At 40.2% G+C, this 7869-nt stretch overlaps 1 protein-coding gene across 1 annotated transcript in view; it reads left to right on the top strand.

Moving 5' to 3' along the window:
• LOC138177415 (lipase maturation factor 1-like) overlaps positions 1-7869 on the top strand; it is a 618163-nt gene that overhangs the window by 139214 nt on the left and 471080 nt on the right. The gene's annotated exons all lie outside the window — the stretch shown is intronic.

The following is a 7869-nucleotide window of genomic DNA, read 5'->3' as shown; positions in this document are numbered from 1 at the left end:
GAGAGAAAAGGGAGAGAAAGAGGGAGGGGGAGAGAGAGACAGACAGACAGAGACAGAGAGACAGAGAGAAAGGAGGGAGAGGGGAGAAAGATCTTGGTACATGTTTGTTTGCAAGTGATCTCTAGACTGTGAGATCCTTGAGAACAAGGGCTATTTTTTGCCCTTCTCTGTATCCCCAGCACTTAGCACAACGTGAGGCATACAGTAGATGCTTAATAAATCCTTGTTGACCTGACATAAAATACACACATACTCATACATGTACCTATATACATAATCTCTATGACGCAGGAGGTGGTCAGCTCCACAGTCTACAGTTGCTCCCTCCTTATGACCACCTCCCAAACTGAACTGAATTGTACACAACTGTTTGACATCTTGAAATGATAATAGATGTGTGTATATGTGTATGTATGTGTGTTTATATATATATATATACATACACATAAACACTTACATACATGTATGTGTGTATACATATACAGAATGAAGCAGTGAGTATTCCCAGAAGAAAGAACTAGGACCAATGGAAGTAAGTCAGAAGGACATAGATTTGGGCTAAAAATGAGAAAGGACTTCTAAGCAAGGAGACCTGTTTAAAAGTGAAATGAGCTGTCTTGAGAGCTGTCACTGGAGATGGTTATTCCCAGGCTAGATGGCCATCTCTCAAGGGATATCACAGATGGTTTTCCTGTTTCAGGTGGCAGAGTGGATAGAATACTGGGCCCGAAGTCAGGAAGACACATCTTCATGAGTTCAAATCCAGTCTCAGACACTAACTAGCTGTGTGACCCTGGGCAAGTCACTTAACCCTGTTTGCCTCAGTTTTCTCATCTGTAAAATGAGTTGGAGAAAGAAATGGCAAATTACTCTAGTGTCTTTGCAAAAAAAAAACCAACATAAATTGGATCATGAAGATTTGTACTTGACTAAATAACTCCTTGTTTCAGAGAGAGGCTGGATTAGGTCTCTTGAATCTCTGAGATTCTAGGATTCTATGATAGAAGCCTATCTTTACTGATATAGGCTCTAGGCATTAAAACAAATAGCTTACATCTTCGAGCTACAAGGGAAAGCATCATGGGGTCATAAATTGAGAAATGAAAGGGATTGTAGAGGTCATCTAGTCACCTCCTCGTTATACAGATGAGGAAACTGAGGTCCAGAGATGTTAAGCAAATTGTCCAAAGTCACACAGGTAGTACATAGCACACCTAGGACTCAAATCTAGATTCCCCTGACTCTAAATCCAGTATTCTTTCAACTATACCATACCAGCATTCTGAACCTAGCCTTTTTTAGACCAGATCTCTGATTTATTAAGTGTAGGAAGCTGCCAGTGTGTAATTCCTTCTACCCCTAAGGATCAGCATCTCTTCAATGTAAAGATGTGACATGCAGTAACACTCACAGGTTATATGACTTGCCAAGTCTCATACACTCAGGATATGTTAGAGGTAGGATTTGATTCCAGGTCCTCCTGACTGCTATTCTAGACACTACACTAGACGGCTTCTCTACCTAATAAATTAAAATCAATCACTTTCCCTTCCCTCTTAACTATAGATCTTGGATTTGGAATTCTTGTTGAATAACAGATCTCACTTCTAAATGAGGCTCTTATCCTTGGAAATAGATTTAATCAGATGCTGGGGATTTTACATAACAAAAAAAGAAACCAATAAATCCTCAGCTATGTTTTGTTCACCTGTCTGCAAAGCCAGCAGCATCAAAGGAGACCACAGGGTTACAATTAAGATAATTACAATAAATTAGATTTTTTTTCCCCTTCACATAATGGCAGGTCATTAAAGTTAATGGCTAGTATCACATTTGTACATGTCAGCAGAAAGTAATCAGCACATCTCCCACCTGCGTGGCTGAACTTCTCATCCCCGATCCCTTGCCTGCCTCTCATCCCCACCAAGTCTGCACTGTGATCATTAATGTAAGTGTTTCCCTCACTGTTAAGCCTTTCTTGTCACATCAAGGAGTGTGGCGATCAGCAAATCAGGTCACTCGGTGAGAAGAGTTCTTAGGAACTGATAATATTTCTGGGCCAGGAGGATTTTTTTTTCTGATGTCACAGGAAGAAGTTCATAGATGATAAAAGCTGGAAAGCTCCTTAGAGATTACCCAGATAATCCTGACATATTTCCCATGGGTGGCACTCAAGGCCCAGAGAGAGAACCATTCTTGCTCAAGGTCACACAGCAAGGCAACCACAAAGTTAGGACTAGAAGACGTCTCCTACTCCTAGGCCTCCATGTCAGACACTCTAGCTCAGACATTGATGGGCACAATGACAATAAGAGGCTCAGATTAGACATTTGTAGGGGAGGTTCTCTTGCACTGGCCACATTCCTGCCCTGGAATCTCCTTGCGAATTTCCTTATCATCTGGAAAAAACAAAAATTAACAGTTTCTTTGTGTAAGGGGATACCCTTCCTGGACTTTCACAGCCCACTAAAATGACTTTCTTGGTATAGTTGAAAGAATCAAGCATCCAGTTATTAAATTTCTGTTGTGTGCAAGGTATTGGGCTGTGATTAGAGATAACAAGACTAAAACAAAAGCAAAAAGTCCTTGCCCTCAGGAAGCTTATATTCTACTGTTGTTCAGTCGATTCTGCTTTATCTGACTCTTTGTGATCCCATTGGGGGTTTTCTTGGCAGAGATGCTGGAGTGGTTTACTATTTCTTTCTCCAGATCATTTTTGCAGATGTGGAACTGAAGCAAACAGTTAAGTGACTTGCCTAGAGTCACATAGCTAGTAAGTGCCTAAGGTCATATTTGAACTCAGATCTTCCTGACTCCCAGCCCTAAGCTGTATCCACTGTACCACCTAGCTTCAAAGTTGAGGAGGGGCATCACCCCTTACCGGCCTCCAAAGCCATGTTGCATATCAGAAAGAGGGAAATCACTCATACCTGGGGGTATCAAAAGAAGCTTCTTGTGAGGGATGGCCTTTGAGCAGGGCCTTCACCCAAGGCAAGGGCAGAACAGATAAACTCTAAGGCACCTAGTCTCAACTCCCACTCTTACAGATAGCCAGATCCCCTGGATCAAAGTAACATCTCCCTCTCAGGGTTCTCAGGGTACCCCTGAGGTATCTTTCCCTAATACTACTGACTCAAGCCATCCATACAATGCTCTCACCCACATCAATCACCACTGATGAGTACCTCAGTTTCATTTAGCCAATTAATATTAACCAGCATTTACAAAAAGGATATTTATTGTGAAGATATATCAAGGGCAGAAATTATAAGGCATTTTGCTGCAGTACCTAGGGGTATGGTCTCCCCTATACCACCCTGGTTCCTGGGGAATATGGGCTCATACTTAAAGTAGTTTCTAGTTAGCATTTGTTCAGTAAAGTTGACTTCCAAATCTCCATCGTTAATGGATGAATTGCTAGAGCTCCCTCTTGACTACCTTTGATCTATGCTAGGTCAAGCAGGTCACTGTGTCAATGGAAAAAATATTAATAATAATACTTTACTGTGACTTAGGCTCAAGTCTGTCGGAAACAATTATGTAATCTAACATTAATCTATATCCAAGACATTTCTAAGAGAGAGACAGAGAGAGAGAGAGCATGATCTAATCTGGTATAGTCCTCCTTATTTTCCAACATGACTCTCTGCACCAAGAAGATTTAGATGAGGAAAAATATTTTAAAGTACATTCAAGGTTAACATTCAGGAATAGTTAAATTACTAATTTTCCTAGACTACTCCCCTCACATCTAGAGTAAACAAAAGGACTTTTTAAATTTTTTAAGGAAATCAAGGTAAAGTGACTTGCCCAGGGTCACACAGGCAGTAAGTGTCTGAGGCCAGATTTGAACAGGAAGATGTCTTCCTGACTCTAGTCACAGCACTCTCTCTACTGCACCATCTAACTGCCCCAACTTTATTTCTTCAATATTTTAAATCTTTCTTTAAGGAAAAAACTGGCTTGGAAGACTAATTTCTCAAAGTGGGGAGACAGTGATACGAAGAAAACAGTAGCTAAGTCTGGTTTTCATCTTTGATTCATTTTCCTAAGAAAAGCCTTTACGTCTCCCATTTATCACACATCTTCCCAAGGGACTTTTCCAAGGATTTTAGAAAGACTTTCTTAGAGAAAAAGGTTACTTATTAATGTTTCTAGAGAAACTTACAAGCAAGTTTTTATTTGTTTACTATGCTTCCATACTTGGGACTTCTACCCTCACATCTAGCTTCTGGCAAATCTCAGCATGGCCTCATCTCCCTGCTTCTAGCACTCTCTATTCCAACCTGTTGCTCACAAGGTCACAGCCATCCCCCAATCTCCTTCCCCTGCAACAGGGAAGAATAGAGTCAGTATTCACAGGTCGCATGCAGACCCTGGCTATGGAGAGCCCCTACTCATCCACAGGCTTCCAGCATGTCTCTCTCCCTAGAACAGCAGCATCAGGTGGGAAAGAAGTTTTCATTTTGGCTGTATTGTGACTTCAGAATGCCCCTCGAGTCCAGCTCAGGAGCCATGAAAACGTCCATATGATTAAACAAGCAGAACCCGTTCTGGATCAGGCAGCAAGGACCTTCCATCACATATCATCGTACATTTCCAAAAGCAGTCCCTGTATCTTCTATATCTCCCCCAAGTGTAGGCAGCAGGCAGAGAAGCCTACCTGAGCTCTGGGTGTAGAACTCTGGTTCAAGCCCCTATTACATAAAGACCTTGAGAACAATGGAAGAGTTGCCAGCCTCCAGATACCAGACACTCTCCTTTGGTTGGCTAGGAGGAAGTGGCATCTTGGCCCCATGTTTGTTTGTTTGTTTTTTAACCATTACACTTTTGAATAATATCTTGAGATCATAAGGTCCTGAAGTAGGGCAGTATCTATATTAGGGGAGAGAAGGGTAATATTGTGGTGGTAGAATGCACTGACTGCAAATGGAGGTCCCCAGAGCTGAACACAATACTCCAGATGTAGGATGAATTAGGCAGTATACTGGGGAACTATGGGTTCCCTCTAGGCCTATGAGTTCCATTTTGGGTGAGTTGAATTTGAGATACCTATGGAACTCTCAGGTAAAGATGTTGCTCAAGTTTTGAAGGTCAAATTTAAAGGGCTAGAGATATGATCAGTCTCTCTTAATCATTCCCCAACTCTTATTAGTTAGTGCTCTCTACAACAGGGATTAATTTAGATCAGTGAACCAAGGGGGTCCATAGATAGATTTCAAGGGCTTCATGAATTTGGAAGAGAAATATATATCTTTATTTTCACGAGCCTTTAGTTGAAATTTTGCATTTCCTTCAATTACTTAAGATTACTTAAAAACATTATTCTGAGAGGGGGACCACAGGCTTCACCAGATTGCCAATGATTAAGAGCCTCCATTCTAAATGAAGTCATAGCCTCTGAACCCCTAAAGAGTGAAAGCAAAACCCAATGCACAACTCACATCTATTCTGTTGGGATTTATTGAAGGAAATAAGTTATTACAAAATGAAATTACAGCCGATCAGATCTCAGATGTATAGTGAGTTCAGAGAGTGTGAGAGCAACCAGTAAGCTAATCAGATGTTTCCAGACGAAGAGCTCACTACTCCAATCCAATCATTTTTTTCTAGTCCTGAGTTAGCTTTTTCCATTCCAACACAAGTGCCATTATTCCTGTGAGGATCAAAGGACTGGTCTTCAACAGCAATGCTGAAGCAATGTAATATGAAACTTAATTGTTCCTACTTACATAGTAGAAAATTTCAGCTTCCAACATGAGTCCTTAGCAGTGAAGCCCCCATTATTTAAGTGACCTTGAAGATTTAAAAAGCACTAATTGGTCACTTGGCACATACCTAAACTCAGGACCAGAGTTTTCTGAGTGCTATTTGACTTAATAGACAACTAGTATTTATATAGAGCTTTATGGTATGAAAAACACATTACAAATATTATCTCATTTGATCCTCACAATTCTGGGAAATAGGTGCCATTATTAACCCCATTTTAAAGATGAAGGAACTGAGGCAGAATGAGGTTAAGTGATTTGCCCAGGGTCACACAGATAGTAAGCATCTGAGAATGGATTTAAACTTGAGTCCTCCTAACTCCTGACTCTATCCACTGAGCCACTTGGCTTCTAAACTCATGGACAGTCTTTTCCACATTTATCACTGGTCTTTGGTCCTTATGGGCATCAGATGTAGGTGTCTGTTGCCTATGGGGAACCTATGACTGACTTGTTTCCATCATTGGCCTAAGGATAGTCACCATGGTAAGTGGCGTTGGGAGATGGTAGTTATCTCCAGATGGGCAGTCTGCTTAGTTTGAATGAGGATAAATATCCAGAGAACAACCTTGGCAGAAGCTACTGTTATCTTAGAGCAGTTGGTCAAAGCCGTTTACAGAAGTAGGAAGAAAAGAAAAAGGAAAACTTAATGTATTTTCACTACAAGCAGCTAGGCTTCAAAGAAAATTAAGCAAAAAGAATCACATTGTATTCAATACAATAATAATAATTATAATAATAAATAGCTAACATTTACGTAGTGCTACTATGTGCCAGACGCTATTCTGAGTGTTTTACAATTATTATCTCATTTGATCTGAGAGGGGAGTGCTATTATTATATTCATTTTATACATGAGGAAACTGAGGCAGACAGGTTAAATGACTTGCCAAAGATCACCCAGCAAGTAGATATCCTAGGTTGAATTTGAACTCAGGTCTTCCTGACTACAGGCCAAGCACCCTATCCACTGTACCACCTACCTGCCTCCTTAAGAAAGGAGTCTCAAATTAGAGAGTATACTTGCAACTTCAGTAGATTATTTTTTTATAAGCAATTGGGGTTAAGTAACTTGCTCAAGGTTACATGGACAGTTATTTTGTATGGGTGCCAAGTATCTGAGGCCGGAACCGATACCGGGTCTCCCGATGCCGGGGCTGGCACTCTTACTGCGCCACATGGCTGCCCCTTCAGTAGATTAATGTTATCATTTACACTGATAATAATAATGTATTAACAGTAATATATTATTTGTTAATTACATATCTTACTAATATAAGCTTAGGTGTCAATATGCTAAATATTCATAATCTCCTAACTACAAACAATGAAAAATTTTCAAACTCTAGAGGCCTTGCAGAGGAGACCAAAATTATGTGGGACCAGGGCAAGGCAGATATCATCCCATTGTCCTGTCTGTTATGAAAGTTGTACCAAGGATGCTTGCAATAAGCCTACAGAGATTACAAAGTTCAAATCTAACACTTTTACACAACAAAAAGCAGTTATTTCACCTACCTGAGCAACATCAGTTTCTGATTTATTTGGACAAAATAATAAGATAATAACTTCTTGTCAGATTAATTTTCCTCATCTGTAAAACTGGAATAATAATACCACCTACTTCCCAGAGTTGTTATGAGACTCAAATGAGACATTTGCAAAATATATAACACACTGCCTAAAGCATGATATATGCTTAATAAATGCTTTTTCTCTTCCTCCTTCCTTCCATCCTTCCTTCCTCCCTTAATAGTGTCATTTCTCCTTGTGTAAAAGTTAGTAGAACATTAAGTTTAAAGGGACAATATTTCTACCCATGCCATAGTCAGTCAAACATTTCAGCCTATGCAAAATTCAGTAGAAAATTAAATTTAGAGGTGGCTAGGTGGCTCAGTGAATAGAGCACTGACCCTGGAGTCAGGAGGACCTGAGTTCAAATCCAACCTCAGACACTTAACACAAAACTAGCTGTGTGACCTTGGGCAAGTCACTTAAACCCAACTGCCCTACCTTCTCCCCTCCAAAAAGAAGAAAGAGAGAAAGAAAGAAAAGAAAGAAAGAAAGAAAGAAAGAAAGAAAGAAAGAAAGAAAGAAA

Source organism: Petaurus breviceps, unplaced genomic scaffold, assembly GCF_028583685.1.
Source record: "Petaurus breviceps papuanus isolate PSGF00001 unplaced genomic scaffold, PetGlider_PUasm1.0 138, whole genome shotgun sequence".
Taxonomy (NCBI): Eukaryota; Metazoa; Chordata; class Mammalia; order Diprotodontia; family Petauridae; genus Petaurus; species Petaurus breviceps.
Note: the sequence above shows the minus strand (reverse complement) of the source record. Positions and strands in the feature narration are given on the sequence as shown.